Source organism: Diorhabda sublineata, chromosome 5 (assembly GCF_026230105.1).
Source record: "Diorhabda sublineata isolate icDioSubl1.1 chromosome 5, icDioSubl1.1, whole genome shotgun sequence".
NCBI classification, from domain to species: Eukaryota; Metazoa; Arthropoda; class Insecta; order Coleoptera; family Chrysomelidae; genus Diorhabda; species Diorhabda sublineata.
The window spans coordinates 8,888,857-8,914,206 of NC_079478.1; the positions used below are offsets into that span (position 1 = coordinate 8,888,857).

Consider the following 25,350-nt stretch of genomic DNA (forward strand, 5'->3'; position numbering starts at 1 on the left):
TTATTTCTGGGGCAATCAATATTTTTCAAATTGAACTAATATGGATGTGTTCCCAAATTAATCGTGCACAAGCCGAGCCTACGCTCTGTATGTATCAATAAGATGATGCCAATCATAGATAATACAAATTTACGCATTTTCATAATGAAATTACCCAAAATATGGTATTTGCCTATCCACTATTATAGTATTGTTTATTTTTTCCAACAGATGCAAAACTCATATCTTTAATAAAAGGATTACGTGACATTCGAATAAAACTTCTGATGATTGATATATTCAACAATCATGTGAGATAAAATTAATACTATAGAAGTATCCATATAATATTTTTGTTACATTAATACCCAAAACAAAATAATAATATTGATATGTTCATTTATAATATTTGTTTATTATTTTCATCTACTAAGTCATGTATTCATATTACTTTCATCAGTTTCATTAATTTCGTTTGATAATTATTACAATATTTTTACCTATCCTCACTTATGTACTATAATATAAGATTATATTTGTGTATTTTAAAAATCAAAGTATCAAATGAAACATGCGCCTATCTGCAAACATCTGAAAATTTGAAGATCTGTAGGAACTGTACAAGAAAAAAAGTAAAATCCAGTTCAAAAAAACGACTGAAATGCAGCTTCCCCAAACAGTCACCATACAAATCGACAAAGTTTGAGCTTCCTCCTTAGAAATAGGTCACTTGTAACCTCGTCTACTTATTGACTCATTGCACTCGCATCTCCTTATCGTCTTCCCAGTGCTTTGTTGATAGACTTCAATCTTAGATATAAACGTGTGCTAATCCCTATATAAGGACCAAATACAAGAAATATCTGTAGCAGAAATGGGAAGATGGAGTTTGGATAGTCATAGTTTTTGCTATAAATTTGTGGTTACCATGGATTTTTCAGTTTGAATAAAAATATGTTGAATTTGTTTTACTGGGTTAATATCTAGAAAATTCTATATGATAATGGGGGTACATCTACTGTGGCTTCAAAAGGGGGAAATGGGTGGAATACTCGATATTATGTATGGATTGAATACGAAACAAAATAAATTGCAGCAGGTTTTGTCTTAGACACTCCTATTGAAGTAACTTTAACGACTATAATCATATAAACATGAATAATTCGCAATTTCCTGACAAAATTGAATGTTTATTTCAATATCGTCTTCCATTTTGAAAAATTTTAACCTTCTTACGCCAGTGCCACGTTAAATTTGATTGTAGGAAATATATATACTTCATAGTTAGACAACCAATTTATGTCAACCGGAAGCACTAAGAGAATAATGTGGAGAAGATCGGTACCGAAGAGTACAAGTAATGTCACGTCTTCTTTGTGATCTGAAAAGAGTGGAAAAATGATACTACTCTGTTGAGGAAATGTATTTGATTTATTTTATCATCATCCACAATTCTATTTATACAGTTAATACACTTAATCCTCAAATTTCTCATAATCGTTTAGAGAACAAACGTCTGGCATATCAATATGAGGCTGTAATATTCTTTGACGTGAATAAGTATGAATACTCTAATCTTTTCCCTTTTAAGGATAAAAAAGATAAAAATCATACTTGAATAAACGACGTATGTTATGAACGTTTATATAGATGTAAAAAAATTTCACGATATTTTATTATAATAATAATAATTTATATAATAAATTGGTTCTTTTCATTATCCAATTATTGAAACATGAATTTGCATATTCATTCATTTCACTTGATTAAAAGGTTTCATTTAATTAGAGGTAACTGTTCAAGCGTCATTTGAATCGTTAAGAGATAAATAGAAATGTTTTTCACAAAGGCCAGCACAAAATCAACTAGGATTTTCAAAATGATTCCACATTTTTTATAGCCATTTTGCTGCTGTCCTATATATCGGCATTTATTATCTCGAGAACTACATACAGAGTTTCAAAATTTTCAAATAAAAATACCTACATATTTATTACAAACATCACATTTTTTGTGAACCTAAATATTTCGCATTGCGTAATTTGCAGTTTTCGACGCGTTTTTCAACGACCTTATCTTTTCTTGTAGGATATCTAGAAACTGACTTCTACCATTCCAAAGATGTTTAAGAGAGCTAACATCAAGACTAAAAGAAGAACGAACTGAAGACCAGTTTTTCCTTCTAAAGAAACAGCGAACTTCCTCTAAAATGTAATGAAAATTTTTCGTCCAGTTTTCCTCAAACTTTCCAACGTCTATCCAAGCTAACATGAGTTAGAACTGTACCAACCTCTATTTGTGCTAATGTCCTATCAATTAGCACGAATTAATTGAAGTTGAGGATGTTTTGACATAATAATTTCCAACATATCATGTTGGAAACCATCAGGATCTGTTAATCATCTAATTAAATGATAAAAAGTGTCCTCTATTTTACCCTCCATTAACGTTTCATCTCGGATAACTTAATTTTTGTCTTACATTAATGTGACTGTGAAGAATCATAAATTTACCTAACTTCAATTTATTATTGTGTTTGTTAAAATTTATTGTACACTGACCGCTCTTAATGGGAACCAACGTCATAGATAAGCGAATCCAAGTGTCCCTTAGACACTTGAAGTTCCATTAACGTATCAAATTACTTACTTTTATTTTATATGGATGTGACTCTAACGACCATTAATATAATTATTTATAGCTTCTGTGTAAAATAGGTTTTTGGTATTTAAAGCGGTTTGTAAACAGATACGAAATATTTAATAGTTTGACATTCGTCGAGAATGGTAATAGGATTATTGCTTAATTAATTATTTTCTTGTATAATAAATAGTAATTTTACAAAGTAGTTTTAATGTTTTAATACAAAACCATCATTGGTTAGCCCGAAGCTAGATTAAAGATGGATTTGTCGGGGTGCTCTCTACTCTCTACTAGACTCAAACGTACCACTAACTTGGGTGGCAACAACGGGATTATACAACTTAAACGAATTCAAAGGGTGTTGTATTACATTTTTAGAGACATTTGTCACAATTAAATTCAAATTAATAGATCATTTAGTAAATAAGAATAACTGAATTTATAAGAAACAATGATCTGATCGCTAAGTTACAGCCTTCAAATCTGAATTGATGATTACCACAAAATATGCCATTATTATGAAGAATGTTACCTTCAAATTTTATAAATAGATTTAGCTTATTTAGTATTCATATCCTCGGTTAAAGATCGACGTCTATGAGGTCGATTTTTTACACTTTATTTAAAAATCTATTTTGTTTTCCCGATGTCTATGTTCGTCTGACGAATACCCCTGTTGTGGGAAATGATGATTCATCTGATCACATTATAAAATTGACTGAATTAGGGGCGTCTTCGTAACATATTCAGAATTCTAAGCGCTTTTGTTCGTCTCTGAGAAAATGTGCTGGTAGTAATTTGTGCTTTTACAACTCTTAATTTATTCCTGAAAAAGCTATTTTTCGTTGAATTTCCATGAATTAGAATAATAACTATATTTTAGCTGTATTTCTAAAAATTTAAAAATACTTGGTATCAATAAATAAATATATAAATAAATGAATTGGTACACGTCAATGCCACTGAAATGGAGTTTCAATCAATTCAAAGTGAGTATTCAAATGTGATGATTACATCACGTTTTTCACTTAACAAATCCATATTCACATTTATTTTAAATCACAGATTATTGAATATTTTCATAGTTCGCATATTCAATATAAATAGGAAAGTTGATTTAAGTAATTTTTTATTGTATAAGATTATACAGATTGAACTAACAAGATTTCTGACAAAGGAATGTGAACCGCAGCAAAGGAACTGATTGGAACCAATTTACTTACATGTTACATAGACTTTTCTTAAGCCTTTGATATTTTGGAAAGTATGTTAAAACTACTAGAAGAAGAGAGAGTATTATATTGATAATTATTAAGGAATTGAAACCAAACTAAAAAACTAGAATTGTAATAGAGAACTTTCTAGCATCAGATGACATATTCTTGATCTTATTAGATTTATAATGACGTAGAGAACATCGCATATTCCTCTAAAACAATAGAAGAATTGTTTTAGTTTCAGTTCCAAATTTCCCACTACAAGGAAATGTTCTACTGCAGCAGGGAGTTTTGTGCGTCCAATGTTGGTACGTACCCGAAAAAAATCAACAAAAATTCCAATTAGCTTAGCCGCCTGATGGTTAGGCAGAAGCTAATGACTCTAGTTGTATGACTGTAAGAGTATTTTCCAGAAAGTGATTGTTGTAAGGCAAAAACACTCTTATCCTCTCACGAAACCACCCAAGAGCTTCTTACCTTAGAGCCTTTAGATGTGACGTTTATGAAACTTTTGAAAACGAATTACTGAAATGTTTGCGATCAAACATAGATAAAGTCGTCCCTCTATTCATACATTAACCTTATTCAAACATATTTCGTCAATGGTGCAAACATGAAACGTGCATAAAGGGTTTCAAAATAATGTGTATTTGATCAACATATGATGATCTCTTTATTAATGATGACTGCTTACAAAATAATTAATATTCCTTTTGTTAAACACAAGCCGGTTCTAAGTCTGAACCGTAAGCTGATCCTATTCCACTCGATAGGCTTAGACCATAAGACAATTTCATTGCAATCGATAAGCCTAAACTGCAAGTTGCTCCTACAATCTATTGAAATGGTATAAACCTCATAATAAGATTAAAATGAAAATAATTGAAATTATTGAATAATTCAAAATATTTATTCTAGTAAATAATATAAGTAGGGTAATTTCAACACCAAAACATCATGTTTGTGAAATCCTGAGTTTCCACAGGCAACTACCAGCCTCAATTTTATACTTTCTCAAGTTATTATGCCAATACCAAGAGCGAATACGAGTGAAAAGAAGGAAAAGTGGAACCGCTGTTTTCACAGGGTCTTGCTACCAAAAGGAACCAAAAGAAAAAATAAAGAGGAACAATATGAATTCTGTCATCCCTGAAAAATTACTAAAAGTGTTTAAGATGTTCACGAAACATTATCTGGGGAACGTACACAAATTTTGATGTTAGCCAGTGACTGACCAAGTAAAAACCACGATTTTTGAGATTGAAAATACAAGCTTTGGAATCATTATCTGCATCACAGGTCAGAATACTTAATTTTTCTAGCATCCAGTATGCGTTAGAACAGTTCAAGACAGATACCAGTTTTCAATATTTCGAAAACTTTTACTTTGTTTTCCAAATGCTGAAAGTAGTACTTGGTACTTTCTAGAATCAGAAGTTCATAATAGATTTTCTTTTATATTGAGGAAATCAACACAATCCTATTGTTATTTTAAGACCGACGTACAGGACATAACATATTCCTCTTAAATAGGAAGAAAATATAATTATAAATCATTAAATCTTTAGTAGTTACACAATGACAAAGACAATTTGACATGACAGAATGCGATAGGCCAGTCCAAGACAACAAGATTCAACTAGCACCAGTTTTTTCTGTTACATTTTTTCTTCGCAAGAATTATGTACAACGTTTTCTTCCGATTGGAAATCGTGCTTGGTATTATTTATTTGTTCCATATAACTGAGCTCTTTATACAGATATATGAATAGTTTTTGTATATAACTAAAAAAAACCAAGAAGACAAACGGATGAAAAACTAAATTTCTTGAATTTAAATTATCGTTGAGAAAAATGACATTTTCAATTACTGTTAATAGCGATAAAAGAGTATATTCACAAAGTAACTTTTTAAAACTGATTTTAAAAGTAAGCCATTTTTACATAATTTCCTTTACTTTGCTTCGTCGTTTATTTTTTGTCAGTGTCTCCGCAATCTCGCGACAGACATAATTTTGATTTGATATTTAAACATCCCAAATTCTATTTTGATCAGAAATTTTCACTTTAGCCAAAATAATTCAATAAAATCATTTCCATGTTAACATAGTTTTGCTATCAATTTGACACTCAATGTATATCATGTGTTTAGGAATAATTTCACTTTGAGGTTAATTTAATTCATTTAACTGATGTTGTTAAAGAATAGTTATTTTCCTAACAAGTGCGGAAAGTGATACTTTCCCGCACGCGACTGCAGTTGTCCTGAACGACGCGGAGCGGGAAAGTGCGGGAAAGACACTTTACGCATGAGTTAGGAACATTATTTTTTCTACGACCGTATATACAAAAAAGTATACCAACCTATTTTTCTAAAATTATTTTATTCCAACAAACATAATAATATACAAAACTAAAAACTACTAATTATTATAAATATTAATATTGAAAACACAATTTGTTGTATTCTGTAGACTAGTAAGAATTGCTGGTCCAGTGGAATTATTTGGTTTCAACTGGAAGGTAGATGACGTCGATGAGGGTGGCATCGGTTGCAGGTCGCATAAAGATGACGATGACGGTGACGGTAACGGTTTTAAGTCATTTGGCAGGTAACAGCTCGGAATTAGTTTCATTTACAGCCTTCAAAATGGCTTCGGGAAGTTCGTCGTCGGATGAATCCATTAATATTATTGTATCGGATTCCGTTTAATGTGGTTTAATTTAGAAGAAGATTGCAATTATTCGGTCACTTCCAAAACGTTTTGAACAGCTTTAACGTTTTAGTAGCAATTACATGGTTATATAAAAAATATCTGTATTATTTTATATTTTCAAAAAATTAAAAATGCTACAAAAAGCTAGAAAAGGTTTAAATTTTATTTGATGGACTATTTCGTAAATATTTATTTACCTGTAGTAACAATAGTTATAATCTCAGAAGTAAAAAACTATCTAATAAGGTCAAAATTTGCATAATTTTACTTGAGTGACAAAACTAAAATGCGTGCGGGAAAGTGAGTTAAAACGCACGGTCTTAGAAAAAATAATGTTTGATACTTATTTATGTAACAAGTGAGTAAAGTAAAACTTTTTTTCACGAGTAGGACGGTTTGACCGGCAATTCCTACTTTACTCACAAGTTTTATACAAAAATTTTTCTACGACCGTAGACTTCAAGAAATTGGACAAACCTTTAATCAATTTTTATTTTGTAATAGTGATATTAAAAGTACAACTGTGAGCATTATTAATTTGAATTGAAGAAGAAGTTACATTACTATTGGTACTTGAATTTGCAAAATTTAACGAGTTGAAAGAAATAACATCAGAATTTTTGAAAAGATATTGATGCCTACAACTTGGGTTTTGCATTTTCCATTTCTATACTGCAAAAAGAAATGATCTATTTTGACATTCGTTGGTCGTTGGTTTTTATAGTTTTTATAAATGTTTACCAAGCTTAATCTATTGTCAGATATTTCACTAATAACAGTAAATCGACGTAGAACATTGTTGTATCAGGTACTGTGATAATTAAAACATTTCCGGTGTTATTAATATCGTTACACTTCATTTTATATAATTCCTCCCTCCGCAGAGCTCCTGCGATTCCGATTATTAAAGCAACCTGGAAGATGTTACAAATAATATCTAAGCTTACATTAAAATTTTTTGCTGTCATACCTTTGCATGAGATAATGATCGTCTGGAGCTTGCAACAGAAACTTATTAATTCAAAAACGTCAACGTTATAACGAACATAGAAAAAAATCATTTCTATAATGCGTTATTTTCAACAAATAGCAGTAAACGAGATATAATCATCATCATATATATCAATTAGTGGTTGATCAATGTTAATTTCTGCAACTTCTATTTTTGCTTTTTCATTCACGTTATATTTTCTGCATCTACGTCCGCCAGCAAAAACAGAAGCTCTTCTAATACAGTGACGCACTTCACGAGGATGATTTCGATCGCAGATTGGAATTTTGCGAGTGGTACTTCGAATGCAGTCAGGATGATCCGCAGTTTCATCATTCCGTTTCCAAGCAACCTTAAAGCTGTCAATCGGCATAACTGCGTCTATTAGAACGACCAGAAGCCTCACGTCCTATTTGAAGGAGAATTAAAACTGCCTGGGTGTGTGTGGGCAGGTATCCATGCGGTAGGTCTCATGGCCAAAGTTATCTGAAAATGCTCGAAGATTTAGGTGGGCAAATGGACAACGATCCAACACTCGTGAACATCCGTCATTTCATGCAGGAGGGAGTTTAGCCGCATTACGTATTATGTGTGCGGGATATTCATTTTGAAGAATGGATAGACAGAAGAGGATTCGTTGAATGGCCCGCACGGTCATGTGACCTGACACCCTGTGATTTCTTTCTTTACAGGAGGACCACGCACCCTTCCCCACCTCCAAACTGCAATTAAAGAAGAATTTGAAACTCTTCGCGGATAGCTTAACATGCTTCGTCGGACGTCTCCGTTGAGAAACGTTGCCGTTTTGCGTTGCATCAATTTGGATACTTACAGTAACCCTTTTTCAAATTTTTCAAATTCATTTTGACGCAGCATTTATCTATTTCATTATCAAAATAGGACTGTTCTCTCTAATATTTCTATTGAAAGTGAATCTTCTTTCGTTCGTGAAATTTGCTTCGCTCTTCTTGCAAATCTTTTCACTCACAAAATCGTAACTTTTAACACTCATAACATAACCTATTTTTCTCTTAGTTCCTACTTATAAATTCAATGTCGAAATGTTTGTGATACTTTGTTTTTAGAAGTCGTTTGACCGCACATGCTAGAAAACAATAAAACTGAGGTGGCAAGCATTAATTTCCCCTGTCATAAAAAGTTTATTTTAACATTGTGTAAATCTTGAAATCACTTTAACGATCATCAGTGGTAATTTGCAAATAGACAAATAAATAAAAACCTACGATATTCTTTCTTAATATATGAAAAATTTTATACTAGCTTTTTAGGAACCAAACCTACACAATTCAAACAAAACATCGTCAAAATTTGTTTGGATACTTTTCTATCACAGTTTTATACTAAAATAGTTCTTAGATACGTAATTATGCGGCAATTGCTTTGAACCTTCGTAATACAAATCGTAAATCAATAAAAATCCACTTATTTACGAGACAGTTGTTTGTTGTTTTATGGCAATATCAAAGATTAAGCTTATATATTAGTAAACTCGTTGATATTAACTGTTTGAAATAAATAAAAAACCGTTTATAGTTTCTTAATTTGAGAAAATAATGGAATGATCACTAGAAGTAAATCCATTCCTCTTATTCAATAAATGTGCAACAATATTTAACATATGATATTTGAACATACAATAATTATAAGGAGACATTCTTTCCTATTTGAGGAGATATTCAGAGATAAGATTATTTTAATAAACAAGAGGATATTCGTGACTTTTTCCGCATATATACTAACTTGTTTAACAATGTTCATAAAACGCACGTTTTTATTCAATACGCTTGAAATTTTAATGCAAAAAGGGCGCAACATGATACCAACCAAGTAATCTACAGCTGCCTGTAGTGTATCGTTCCTTAGCCAGGAAATTGACACTTCGCTTTAAACCTTGGTGTGGTAGATTTGTTTCATGTCGTAGTTTGTCAAATTGAAATGCATAAACCTGGTATTTGCTTCCTTTACTTAAAACGAACTTCAGACAGTTTTGTATCTGTTTGCTTGGTGGAAAACCACAAACTAAAATATTATTTTCGTTAAGCAGTTTTATAACCATACAGCCTTATATGCTGATAGTTATTTCATTTTAAAGAGTACAGTTAACATATAGGGTGTCAATTTGAGAACGTACGTTATATAGAATCCTTTTGCGGAAACGGATACGATCCTCAAAATATTAGATAAAAAAGAAAGTTACGACTAGTTTTATTGGAAGTCGTTTTTCAAAAGAAAATGTACAACATGATGGCATGACTTAGCCCACTACATTTCTTTTTGTGAAGACATCTAATATGATTTGTGAAACACAAAATTTAATTTGATTGTTACTGCCAAACATGCATAAAATATCTTCACGGTTTCACTCGATTATTCAAAAAGAACTGTGACGAAAGTATTTAATATTTATTGATAGGTGGTTGACCGACATTTGAAATAAATTATATCGTAACCTACATTTTCATTTGAAATTGTATAGTTCGTGCTCGCCCCTGTTACAGAGTTGATGAAATTTAATTAGAACTTGCCTATAGTTTATTGAAAAATTATTAATAGCACAATTTTCATGATCCAGGAGGTCAACTGTAATATAAAGAATGTGTGTGAGTTTTGGAGAATTCCTGAAATTGAATTTTCAGTACAAACGTCTAATTATACTTGATATTGCAAATATATAAATACTTTTTAAAGAACATAAGGATGGAATTATACCAGAAGCATCTGTGAATGGTAAAAAATCCATTCAAACTCCATACTATGAAAAACTGATCCGGAAGGAAGTGCATTTACTAAAAGGAATTTCTACTTTTAATACACTTTCATTGGATATTGATAAAAACAAAATTTTATCAAGCAACAAAAGACAAATTTTGGAAAACTTAGCAATGGAGATAGTGAATTAGAAAGAGAATGTAATGCGAGAAATTTAGAAGAAGAAGGACGCTCTTCAATTGCGAAATCAAACATATAAATAAATATAAATGTAATATGTACCAAAGAAGATTTTTTGCAATAAATGCAATAAAATTCGAGTATTTATATAATGGGGCGCTCCGATTCCCAGCCAACATTCGTTAAAACATTTCATGGACGATTTTTCCATCCAGGCGGAAGAAAAAACAGTATACACTCCACGGAAGAATAGTAAAGCCGCAGATTTTTATGCACTATTTTTTGGATAGAGAATGGATACATGAGAACATTTTGAGAAAAAATGATTACAACCGCTTTCAGACATAGGTTTATCTACTGACTGCACATTTTCAAACAGAACTCGTAAAGTTCACTGTATTTCCCATAATGGAGGGGATAGAGGATATAGACTGTAATACTTTTTCGATTTCCTTGTAACTATCAACAATCATTTGAATTAAAATTATTGTTGAAAACAATCTTATATTTATTATAACAACGTAGGTATGCGAAATACAAAATAAAAGTAGACACTTATAACAATAAATGTTTGTCTACATTTTTTTAAATCATTGTAGTCAGCAATTCCAAACGATTACTTATGATTATGAGGGTAATTTTAATCAAACTATAGATTTATTACCGACAAATTCTATTAAAGTTACGGACACCTGTCAAGATTAAAGAAACCATTCTTAAAGTCTATTTATCAAAGAAAAATAGTAAACGAAAACAATGATCAGTACTTGATCAGCAAGTGAACATCCTAGACGAAACATGGTGCGTATCTACTGACTGCACATTTTCAAACAGAACTCGTAAAGTTCACTGTATTTCCCATAATGGAGGGGATAGAGGATATAGACTGTAATACTTTTTCGATTTCCTTGTAACTATCAACAATCATTTGAATTAAAATTATTGTTGAAAACAATCTTATATTTATTATAACAACGTAGGTATGCGAAATACAAAATAAAAGTAGACACTTATAACAATAAATGTTTGTCTACATTTTTTTAAATCATTGTAGTCAGCAATTCCAAACGATTACTTATGATTATGAGGGTAATTTTAATCAAACTATAGATTTATTACCGACAAATTCTATTAAAGTTACGGACACCTGTCAAGATTAAAGAAACCATTCTTAAAGTCTATTTATCAAAGAAAAATAGTAAACGAAAACAATGATCAGTACTTGATCAGCAAGTGAACATCCTAGGCGAAACATGGTGCGGCAACGTTACTGATCCAAATCAGTGCCGCCATTATATATCACAAATATTATCATACTGCAGTGAGATTGTTTATATTTGTCGGTCGAGTAATTTTCTTAACAATGTCCGACACGGAGACAGATGATAAAGTTGTTGACATTAGCTACACCCCACTAAGAAAAAAATATTCATGAGAAAAAAATTATAATTGACTATTGATGCTGTTATTTCTAAAACGGCAAATATTTCGGGAGTATCTTCTTCAAGTGTTCAAGATTGAAACCAAAATGTGGAACATAGAAATTGTCATGTGTCATATCATCTGATGGGGAATAAGAAAATGTTCATTGAGGTAGAAAATGATTTTAATTAATTATTTTAATGTCTCATATTATTTTCCGATATTATAAAAAACTTGTTTTTTAAATGAATATGTTTCATATTTTCCCCATTCACTTTATGTCTAGTCCAAACTTCACGTTTACATTGTATATTTTTGTAAAAATAATTGTGCATAATTATTTATTTATATTACATAATAATCTGCTGTATGAAACAGCAAATTATGAGCGCTGAACACGAGCACTATGCTTCAATATATTTTGGTTCACTATTTTTCTTCGTTATATAAACTTTAGACTAAATGGAAAAATCAAGAACTCTTTGACTGTCTAGTAATATAAGAAATGTAGTGTAGATAGAGAAAAAAACATGAAATTAAAATTTGGTTACCTTTGAAATGAATTTCATTGAACTAATCTGGTCTCAAATGGAGGTATATGTCGCAAGAAACAATACAAAATTCAAACTTAAGGTGCAACTATTATATGAATCCATGTCAAAAATTAATGTAGACACTATAGAACACATTCTTAGTTCTGTGGAAAGTGTGAAAACTTTTTATTAGGAGGAAACTACTTATTTTTTGAGGTGTGTTACTTATCTGACCAAGGAACCCGAAATACACATATTTTTTGTAATGATGCATTCGCTATAATTTTTGTTGTATAAATATTTATTATTAAATTTTTAGTTCATTATTTTTTACCTTAAAGTAATTTCGGATTCTCCGTCACTGAGGTATAGATAATTAGTTATTCCCTTGGTATTTGTTTATTTACAGTTGTAGTACGTTTTAAATTTGACATCCTGTATAATCGATAGGTAATGTACCTAATTGGAAAACACTGATTTTTTCCAATAGATACGAACTTTTGAGCAAGTTTGATCACATTTATCAAATCAAACTATTAATTATAATGAATAGTTCGGAATCAAAAGAAAATTAACTTTTTCAAAAGATGTAATGTTTGTCACAATGAGGTTTCAGCAGGAACTTGTCACCCCATAAGATGTTTTATATAATAAAGACAGGTATATGTTTGAAATATCAATAATACCATTTGAAGTTGGTTTAATAGTAAAGTTAAATCTTAATCATCATCGAATACGATATATTTAGCAAAACGTTCCGACAAACTATTTCTACTTATCTTTGACGTCTATAACGATATATTACATTTTTAAAGTTTTCAAAGGCAAATTGATAAATACAGTGATTGATGATTTTAAATGTAAACAGAAGAAACAAATAAAATGCTAGTTTCTTTGAAATTAGTAGTACGAGGACCGTTCAACAAGTGCAAGACTTTTTGAATTTCCTTCCTACTTACTGCTCATGTCAACATGCATCTTCTACATAATTTAATATGTGTTAGCGAATTACCTAGTTATTGACGAGAAAATGGAAAAAGATTAATTTTGTCTGCACAATAAGCATCATTTTATTTTAAGAAAACAGCACTCAAACCAGGGTTAAGGTGTATGAATATTATGGAAAATTTGCACAATCAATTTTAGTGTTAAAAAGTGTACGAATTTCTTTATAGCCGAGTACGATTACATGTTCAAACTGCTAGATGTTGAGGTCTTTACATTAAAAACAATTTAGAAAAATCACAATATGCTGTTGACCGATTGATTCTGCGAAAGATTGTGGAAACCATAGGCATTTCATGTCACTTGGTTGTTTCAATTTCAATGGGTATAAAAAGGCTTTTGACAGGTGCCACATAATCGTGTGACAACCTCCCAGAACTATTTGGCATTGTTCAACAGGAATATGGACGACTTTTTGCGCAAATTTGATGCCATAGAACCATTGCAAAATATCAGTAAGTCTGTTATAGTGAATTGGTGCCAAAAAAACAGAAGTGGGTTTCTCGGTCAAAAAAATCATGGCGACTATTTTTTGACATACATATATTTCAGTTTGATCACCTTTAAAAATGTGAAATAATGAATTTCAAATATTATACCAACTTATTATGCCGGTTTGAACAAGATTTGAATCGAAACGACCGCTTTAGGTCACGAAAAAAGTTCTGTTGCACAAAGATAATGCGAAGATGTAAACGTGTGCTGTTTCCATAATAATAATCCATGAACTATGCTATGAATTGCTTCCCCATCCACCATACTTCTCGTATTTATTTTCTTTTCTCAACCCCAAAGAAATGAATCAGCGGAGAGGAGATTTAAATTCAATAATGAATTCATAAACAAATATCTATTTTGATGAAGAATTTGTATTTAGTAGGGATACAAGCATTGAGGAATGTTGGATAAAGTGTATAAAGGCTATGATTTTTATCGAAAAACCTGAACTCATTGACCTGCCATCGTACATCGTACGTAAAGTTTCTTAGATATTATGCGAAAATTAGAATCATTTCTTCAAACATATTTTCTGCTTTCTTGTTTAAAAATTTAACATTAGTATTTATTATATCCTGATCTCTTTCCACTTTACAAATGATCAAATTTGCTGGAATATCTAAGACTTATTGCTGTTGAGTCAATCAGTTTATTTTGAGTGAGATTATAAATAATGAAATCCTGGATTAACCCATAACATTTATAAATTCTGTTCAATTGAATACGTTAAATCTCGACTAATTTAAATGAACATATCATTTGGAGTTAATAAATTTCCAATAATTTGATATTAAGTACAATTGAATTTTGTACAAACCGATGCAAATTCATACAGAAGCTTGAATAACCAGAACGAAAGCATTGTGAAGAGAAATATCAGCCAAAAGATTTTATAAGAAAATTATACTAAATATAAATATTTTTCTAATTTACCCAAATATTACGTATTTATATCTTATATTTCTTTTTTACGGACACAAATAAGTTTTTTGTTGCCTGGATAAATGGTAATGAAAATATTTCGTAATAAAATATGTAATTTGTTACTTCACAACCACAAATAACTAGTTTTTCATAACAATAAAATTTAAATTGTCTTGCTAAATGAAAAACTTACCTTTTGATACAAGTACTTATACTAGATAAAATATTTTTAATTTGAACACAGAATATTCACGATATAATTTTTACAAAACAGAAAGTTTTTCTAATTTGCATAAAGTTTTTTTATAAATTATTTGAAAATTGATATAAAACTTCACATAATAACCCTTTAATGTGGAGAGTGAATTAGTTCTGTCGCTAATTTAATTGCACCGCGACGTCGACGTCGATTTGACGGCGCTCGATCTTCGGATTACTTGTTAGACGACCGTTGAATGAATGAATTCCAGTTTCCTCGTGGAGCATTTCAAAATCAGGAATATGTACATGCGCCATTAAGCGAATATACGCATGCTATCAAGAAAAATTTTAATATAAAAATCTTACTCTACAATAAGTTTGTCAAGGTATAAAATAGTTTCGTATTTTGGTAAGCTCAACAATTTTGATAACATCTTCAACCTATCGCAAGTACTTCCTCGAGAAACTAAGATTCAGTGTTAAAACTTTTTGATAACTATACCTAGTGATTTTGAGTAATATCAGAGTGGATAAATTTCTTATACATATCAAGAATCAGGTCGATTTGATACAAAAGCGACTTTTTCTCTCGTCGGAAAGAAAAATTCTTCACCAGGAAAAACTTTCTTTTGCTCCCGGTATCGTAGCAACTCGATGACAGTTTGCTTCGAATGAAATTTAGTATTTATTATCGCGTGGAAATACAGAATTAAAATAAACAAAATGAATTTAGACGATTCTAGTTATAGTGAATTTGAATACGTCAAGGACGAACTTTTCATCCCGGCGAGAGAAAAAAATACTCGCCCGCGATTTTTGTCAGACGAGCCGCAGACGAATGCCCTACTTTTCTCCGTATCCGCTTCATGTACTATTTCAAAGGTTGACCACACTTTCGCGATGTTTTCGCCATATTTTCAATGTCATCTGTAAAAATTGACATAAATCTGACATTGTAATTCAAATATAGAAAAGAATTTAAGAAACCGAGGAAAAGTTACGTAGTTATAGTCCTGAAACTGCTCGGTCCTAGTATAAGTGTAAGTGATTCTATAGTGCAAAGGACCATAATATTTTTGTTTGCATTAAAATTATTTACTAATGTAGTTATTAAGTGTTACAAATCATTACCCTAGTTATTAAGTATCACATATTTATTTTGTTTGTACACTAATCCAGTATCTGTTCTTTCTTATTTTGACAAACAGAATTGTCGTTACCAATTGATAATTGGAGCGACAACATAGCGCAAATGAAATACATTTTGTTTGAGACCCATAAAAAAAGATATTCATAAACATAAACTAATCAAGACGTATTCAATTACTTCTCCCTGAATTATATAAGCGCTGAAATGAGCCTACCAGATGGTGATTCTAATTTTGTTTAAAATTTAAGTACTTTTTATCCCTTAGTATGGGGAAAAGTATCTCGGAATACTGGGAAATTATCGATACGGGCTTGGTGATATCGAACCTTTTAGATGAAAGAGAGTCGATATCCGTGCCGCATCCTGGAAGTGATGGTGTTTCTAAAGCTTAGGAAAGCTTGGAAAAGCGGCTTAAATAAGAAGAAGTGAGATATAGCTATTTTTGCTTTATCCTGTGAATCCAAAAAGAAGAAAGGTAGCGCTTGAAAGTAAAAGTACCTCATAAATTAGCAGGGTTTGTGTCAATGTTGTCCATAGTGACGCCATGGGCGCGCTTATAGGTGATAATATAATGAACTATGAATAAGAAGGATCTATAAACTTTGAAAAATTATAAAATTAGGGTTATTTGTATATATTTCGTTTTAGTAATATGTTACATTAAGCTGTAAAAATGTTTTTTCAATATTAAATATCAGTTATCCTAAATAAAAATAATAAAAAGAATAACTATACTGAAACAACAATTTTATACCAAGTTTGTAATTATATTATATTCAAACCGGTTTAAAAAGAAATATTACAAAATAAGATATGTCAAACGGAACTTACAGACAATTTACTTACGAACTGCAATGATATTGTAAACGAATACAGAAATAAATATGTATATGAAAACCAAAATAGTTACAGATAATATAACAAAAATAAATTTTTCCAAATGATTGAAGTGCCAATATTAAAGTTTGAACATCAGCTCACATATCTCAGGATATAGAAGCACTGAATACAAATTATAGATTATTATTACAATATTAGTCTAGGCTAGAAAGTATGATAATATTTCTAAATTGTGCTCGAAGAGAAAAAGTGAAGAAATATGATTTAAAAATTATTTTTGCTCAAGAATTCCCTCTAAACGCTAATCCAAAACTCAACTAAACTAAAACTCATTATGATTAAATAAAAGACCAAAACCAAGATCAGGCTAGTATGGTCTAGAGTGGTGCGGGAGTGAAAAATGGAACGTAGCGCAATCTCTTGGTTCATTAGCTCAACTAATATAGTTAGAAAAATAGATTTGATGGTAGGTAACACTAGAGGCTGTCCAGCCAAACAGTATTGACATAATATGGTGGATGTCTACCAACAACAACCTGTTGACATCATTGTTGCACGTGTTAAGTTGTATAGAAGCTTTTTCGTTGTATTGACGTACAAAGAGTTATTTTGATACCTGAAATGAAATATTTACGTATCTATATTATATAATAATATATAAAAGGAAAGTGTTTGTTGATTATGTTAAATTTGTACTTTTTTTAAGTTTGGACTTCCTACTGATGCTCAGTTAAAAACTGTTTGGCAAACCCATACCGATTTTATCGGCAGCAAACCTAAAATTTTAAAATATGTTCAAAACATTTCAACCCTTTGTGTTTAACACAAGATGGCAAAGGTTTGAAGTTAGTAAAGGGTTGTCGAAATTTGAGCTCACATTTGCAGTACAAATAACTTAATTTCATCAAAAGACGTCACGACCTCGTGACACATTTTAGACCACAATAACCCAGATGGATCTTCTACAAGAAACCTATCGTGGAATTTTTGGTATTTTTAGATGACATATGGACCCATTAATTAGCTAATCATTTTTTACTGCTGCCTTAGTTGATTCCTGTGATACTTCGAATCAGAAGAAATCAACATATTTTCAACTTAATTGGATACATTTATTACAGCGAACCTGCAACCTTTAAAAAAATGTTTTTTCTTGCTCTGCAAACCAGACCTCCATAGCTTTTATTACCTCCTCGTTGGGAAGAAAATTCCGCCCTTATAAACTTTTTTTCAGTTAAGGAAAGAGATGATAGTCGGACGGTGCCAAATCTGGTGAATAAGGAGGGTGTTCTAGTAATTCAAATCCTAAATCACGATTTTTTTGCATGGCAACATGAGATTTGTGTGCGAGGGTGTTGTCCTACAAAATCAAAACACCTTTGGATAGCTTTCCACGTCTTTCCTCTTGAATTTTCTCCCGTAGAGTGGTAAATAATGTCGAATAGTTATCCTCAGTTATTGTTCTACCTTTATCCAAAAAATCAATCATGATTACTCCATGGCAATCCCAAAAAAATAAAGCAAGAACTTGTTGTTATAAACGCATTACAATCCGTTAGCAGTCCCTATTAGATAAATTCAAAATGTTTCAAGAATTTAACAACAGCTACTTCATAAGAACCATGTTTTTCATATTCTTGTGCTGTTTGTCTTAAAAATACATTCATAGCTTATTAGTTCCAATTGTTTGCTTAGAATAATAAGCGTACTAAAACAGGTCATAAGGTTTAACCTAAAGGTTAACAGCTGCCCGTTATTCATTTCATCAGTTGAAGTTCATCTCTCTTTGTAAAATATGTCAAAAGCCTTGCTATCGTAGCAAAGCTCTTGATATATTTCCTAAAGTAACTCATCAGTCCAAGGAACATTCTTACGTTCAAGAAGTTTCTCGATTGCTTCAATCTCATTATATCCACATTGAATTCCTTGGCAATCGTTTTTCACGAACTAATATCTCCATCTTAGTTTGGTAGGTAGTCAATGGCATTAAGTTACTGAATTCCAGTGACCACACAATGTATAACTGAGGTTTTATAGCTATTTTTTGTTTGTTTAACTGAAATGCTGGAATTTTTAATTGAAAATTTAGTTCAAAGCTTTTGAATTGTTCTAAAAAATATTTGTATATAATTGTTGTAACATGAATACATCCTGTAAAATTCTGTTTGGCCCATTGAATGATTCTTTTGGTTAGAAACCCTCCGTATTAAATTTATTCAGCTAAGGGATTCCGTTGTTTGCTGAAAACCTCGTAGAAACAAGTATTGAAGAGTTTCCGTATGATATATAGGTATACTGACTCGCTTAATGTCGTTTCGTTGCGTCAGCAGAAGGACTGACAAAAGTGGAAGAGTCTTTGAAGTAGAAATGAAGAAGTTCGAGAGGCAAGGTCTCAGCAACTACAATCTTGTAGAGAGCCAGTTAATAAGTAGAAAAAGTGAACGTGAAACAAATCAAACTTTGATGAGGAATTTGTTATAATATGAACGTCAATTTATTTTGTGTAGGATGTGAAATGGTAACATGCGTGTAGTAAAAATGGTGTAACTGAAAAGTTAATATGTTTTTTTTTTTATTTTTGGATGAATAACCGCTGCGCTATTTGTTTTATTTAATCTCAATAAGTTTCAAATGAATAATTAGAATTATTTTAACAGACAGGTATTAAATAGTATTTTAAATTGCTTGGTTAAATATAATGTCTTAATTGTTTGTTTGATCTTGTTCATTTATAATCAATCATTATAAAAAGTGTTTACCCCACTATATAAGGTTATGCATCAAGACTGTCCAAGTTGTAAATGCAGAGTTGCACGAGAATTATCTCCCATTATCAACTTGACAGATTCTGAGGCAATGATAAAATCCTTATAAGGAATTTCGAATAGCCTCAGCTCGTATGTTATTTAATAGCATTCTTTTTCTGCTTTTCAGCTTCTCTTGATTAGTCGGACTATTTTAATAAACCTTGTCTTTTAACTATCTCCAAAAAAAAGAAACTAATGGTGGCTATCGAATTGTATCACCAACATTGTGTCTTCCAAATATTTTATCGAGATATTTTCTACCGTCCGTCTGCGAAATTCGAAATAGCATCGGCACGCAAATTTCGTTTTATTGGAAAAAAAAATACGTCCAACATAAAAACACTTCACATGTTTAAGCTTTGTTTTTCTATAAATTACTGATTGAACATTTCATTCCGGAATTTCACGTAGCTCTAACTGGACACTAATTCAGCTTTACTAATAAAAGGCGCTAGTTACAATTGTTTGTATTTATTAAATGAACCACCTACCAATTTACATAAACCCTTTTGTTTATCTACAAAAACATTTACAACGCACCAGAGATAAATGGATAATCATTTTTCATATTAAAATTCGAATTTAGGCATTAAAGCATGGTACGTTTTAAACATATAATGATCTAATAATTCAACTAATTTTCAGAGCTGGAAATATTTTAATTGAGGCTGGAGATAAGTCAATAGATCAAAAATATTTTCTAGAAAAATACGTTATTCAAATAGACCTGATATTTGCTCTTTTGGCTCATCTGGTTTCCGTTCTGTTCTCTTCTTCACTAACGCATTGCTTTCCTTTCTAAATCTTTTAAGTATCTCTGAGCTTCCTAAATAAAGGTATTCAATCCTATAATTTATATGAAAGAGATTTACAACATATTTGATGTGAACTTTGGAATTCACATTCGTCACAAAGTAAATTGAGTCATCATTCTGTGAAACCATAGAAATGCGGATATATATACCAAAACTTCATGCCGTGTCAAAAGAGAACATTTCATGCATTAGATAATGACTGAGCTGGAAGCATTGAAAAATTCTTATTTTTCAGATGGATCACTTTTAACTTTAACCGATTATCTTTCAAATCTATTATTGATTGATGTATTCTTTTTCAGATTTTATCTCTCATTCACGTACAAAGTAAAATTCACTGTTAATTCTTTACATAATTTTTGTTGTCATCCTTCTTCTCACGAAGACAGACAAACAACTACTTAGCCTCACCGCCCGGTGACCAGAATATCGCAAGAGCATTTGAGTATCCAGTAGTAGATTTTCGTGGACGGTTATTGTCGAAATTTCAGCCAAAAATTGGCTCTAACGTGATCGCAGTCGGTATTTGATGTCCCATATCCAGGAGCTCCAAAAACAACTACCGAGGATAACGTAACAAAAATCCACAATCTCTTATTGAAAGACCACCAATTAAAGGTAAGGTAGATAGCTGAGACAGTAAGCATTTTAAAAGATCACGTTGGTCAAATCCAGCATAAAATTTTGCACATGAGAAAGCTAGCAAAATGGTGGGTGCCGCATTTGTTCCCTCCAGACAACTAACGCAGCCGAGGGAACATTGTTTGACGCTGTTTAAGCAGAATCTGCAGAATTTTCATCGGCGTTCCATGATGGTCGACGAAACATGTACATACCAAATACAAAGGAGCTGTCAAAACAGAAGACTCTGGATAACATCCTCCAAAGAACGCGAAAACTGTTGTATTGGCTGGAAATGTGATCAACATCGCCTACTTGGACAAAACCTCACACTGTCAGCCTTGCCACGGCCAAATTGGGCTACGAACTGCTACTTCATCTACCGTATTCTTGACTTTTATCCCCATACCACTCCTTTTTGTACGTAATTTCTTAATATTATAGTCGTGTTCGGCGTAAATTCTTTGTATAATAACGGATTAAAATACTAAATTAGCGTAATGCGTGATCTAAAGTCCTTTAGAGATTTTGAAAATGAAACATTTATTTACACTGGTTACAGAATTTTGATTTCACTTTTCTATAATATATCCAAAGGTTAATAATTCTCTATCTCTACCTACTGTACACATTTCCTTCAACAACGAGATAATGCTCATAGTTATGGTTTATAGAACTACGGTATGAATAAATTATTGAAATTTCGTTCGAAACTACTTCTCGTACGGATTAAATATTCAGAGATTTGAGAATGTGAAGCATCTTTTCATAGAAAAGTTCCTTTCATGTTTTGAAAACGTGAATGATACTCGGCTATTGTCCTCTTTACATGTTGGAATGATGATTTCTCTCATTGTACGTTTTCACTGCAACGAGGAATTTCTAAACTTCATTAAATCTTATCAATAGTTGCATATCAAGTTTCACTGTATATTTACGGTATCAACATAAAGCCAGAAAACATGTGACTCGGTTCAAGTATTTATAAGGTATGTTTTCGATCGAATAAAAGTTATACATGGTGTGCAAAAATTTGTCTAATGTTTTGAAAAGAATAGCATGCTATAGTAAAATAAAGTTATATAAATACGAATATAGAGATAAAAGGCTGTAACCACAAAGTCTATAGAATAGAGGGGAAGGTCGACAACAATGTGTAGCTACGGATACACAATAGATGCAAAAGGAATTTTCAAAATTTTGTTATGAAAAACTAACAGGCCGAATGTTACAGCACCACGTATTTATTTAAAAATTAAACACGTAAAAAACATCTGACTAGGAAACATACAACTTTGTAACAAATAAACCAAAAGCATAATTCCACAGAAACACGTCCTCAAGTGAGGCACTTGTAATTGCTAGTTTGAACCTGTTGCAACCGGTTTATATCCGTGTATCCATTTATTATAATATTGTAATATTATATATAATAATTTCTTAATATCATGTAGCATATTCTTCTCGATCATTTCTGCTTAGAAGATTATTATATTGCCCTGAAAATCATATTGGAGTTAACTAGTACGAGGATGTATTGATATCTAGTTAGCCTAGACCAGTTCCATCTATAAACAAAATATTGCGTTACCAAAGCAACGAACAATAACTTATTAGAAATGTCAGTGTAAAGTTTGACGTCAAAAAAGTAAACCAGAGTTACGCAATAAATTAAAAGAAAAAAGATGTCCACCGAAATTGTGGAAATTGAAAAACTGGAGTTTCGAGCCATCATCAAGTACCTGTATTTAAAAGGGTTAAGAGGTAAGAGATTTACAAAGATATGCTTAATACCCTTAGTGATCATTGTCCTTCGTAGGCGACCGTGAAAAATTGGACTGCAAGCTTTAAAAGAAGTAGTTTTTCATTTGAAGATGATGACCAATCGGGAAGGCCAGTTTCTGTGTCAGTCCCCGAACATATCGATGCAGTTCATGACATAATTTTATCAGAGCGTCGAATTGGGCTAAAACGGATGTCTGAAGCACTGAATAATTCATATGAACGCGTTTATCATATAGTTCACGTCAATTTGGACATGAGAAAATTGCTGCAAAATGGATCCCCAAATGTTTGAATGTTGACCAAAAGCCTGCAAGGGTAGAATCATCGCGTTCGATCTGTGCTCGATTTGAAAACGATGTAGACTTCTTATACCGAATTCTTACTATGGATGAGACTTGGGTACATTTCTACGATTCAGATTCAGATTCAGCAATCGATGGAATGCCGACACTCTGGTTCTTCAATACCTAAGAAGTTTCGTGTTCAAAAATCTGCTGGAATAGTTCTTGCTTCAGTTTTTTGGGATTGCCATGGAGTAATAATGATTGATTTTTTGGATAAGGGTAGAACAATAGCTGGGGATTACTATTCGACATTATTGACCACTCTACGGGAGAAAATTAAAGAGAAAAGACGCGGAAAGCTATCCAAAGGTGTTTTGTTTTTGCAGGACAACGTCCCTACATCTCATGTCGCCAATCCAAAAATTCGTGATTTAGGGCTTGAATTACTAGAATTGCTAGAATACTGATAAAAGTTTAAAAGGTCGTAAATTTTCTTCCAACGAGGAGGTAATAAAAGGTTTGAAGAGCAAGAAGTAACAATTTTTTTAAAGGTCTAGATACGTTGCAGGTACGCTGTAATAAATGTATCGAATCAAGAGGAGAATATGTTGAATAATAAAATCTTTTGACATTGAAATTTTGTTTGTTTGGTTCTATAGTAGGCTAAGAATTTTTCAATATATCCTCGTATATATTTTCCATCATTTGTCATCAATAATTTTTTGATTAATTAAAATGTAAAACTATACTCACAGTTATTTCTTTACTTCAAAAAAAAGTCTAATTGCGCTTATAGATATTGCGCCTTTTGTCTGGTTTAATTGCAAAGGTTACAAATTTTGATGCATCAATCCAATCCAAACTTATGCGACGATTTAAATACGAAATATTTAGTTTTCAATTTATATTAAATTAACATTCAATTAAATTTTTCTCTTATTAATCATTCACTACCATTAATTCCCTTTATTTCGAATAAATTAGTAAAATTTTTCAAGATTCTTTTTTGCTTTTTATGTACTGACCTGAAATCGAAATAACTCATCCAAATAAAGATAAGTGGTAAGCAGCAAAATCCTGCTGAATTTCAAGATGACAAGGACAAGTGGCGGGGTAAGGACGACTAAAAAACTCAAGCATCCTTCCGAGAGTTTATTAAAAGTGAAATTATACATTACATATTCATGCATTACACAATAGGTAGAGGCATTTAATTAGTGTTCAATATTGTTAGGAACGCTGGTGTTCATTCAAAATTTTCTTATGGCAATTATACGGGGTAAAACATTAGAAAATGAACAGACATACAGTAAAGATGAGTTGAGGTACAAACTATAATTCAGTAAAGAACTAACAATACATGTAAACAGCATCTTCTTTTTTCTTATTCTACATAGTGTGTATCTTCACTACAAAAAATGCGCAACCTATTCAAGCAATATATTCTGAAAACAATGAGCTATTAACTACAATAATATAAGAATTTATAATGTACGTATGAAATGATTACAAAGTAATACGACGGTTGTCTGAAAAGTTTACGACCTCGACTTGAACATCTGAGCACCTACCAATATGAGTTGGGCCGCTTAGTTCTTATTCTATAATCACATAAATGTGTCGATGTTAGGAATTTTTTGAAAAAGGAAAAAATTGTTTGAAAGGCAATATGCCTGTTCAAATGAATGAGCTAGACACTGTGTACTTATACTTTGCACCTTTTTCTACGGCTGTGAAATTGTGGACAGCTGAATTCAAATGGTGCCCTCATTAACTGGACTGACGACGAGTGTTCGAGATGATCAAAAACAGACACAACTATCGATATAAGAGGCAATCGTCATAACAAAAGAACGCATTTGCTTTTTGCGCGTTGGGTACAGCGTTCGCTCACTTTGGATCAAAACTGGATTCGAATGAAGTTTAAACAAAATGAGTATACACATCTACCACACTCCAAAAACGACAAACAGTCAAGTCAACAGTCGTGGATTCCGATTACACTGTT

The 25,350-nt window shown here is 31.6% G+C and overlaps 1 protein-coding gene across 2 annotated transcripts in view; it reads right to left on the reverse strand.

Moving 5' to 3' along the window:
• LOC130444610 (PDF receptor) overlaps nucleotides 1-15,300 on the reverse strand; it is a 136,780-nt gene extending 121,480 nt beyond the window's left edge. For both annotated transcript variants that reach the window (XM_056779844.1, XM_056779843.1), the window contains exon 1: nucleotides 15,033-15,300. The gene's annotated coding sequence lies outside the window, so the exon portion shown is untranslated. The remainder of the gene's footprint in view (nucleotides 1-15,032) is intronic.
• Between the last annotated feature and the right edge of the window lie 10,050 nt (nucleotides 15,301-25,350).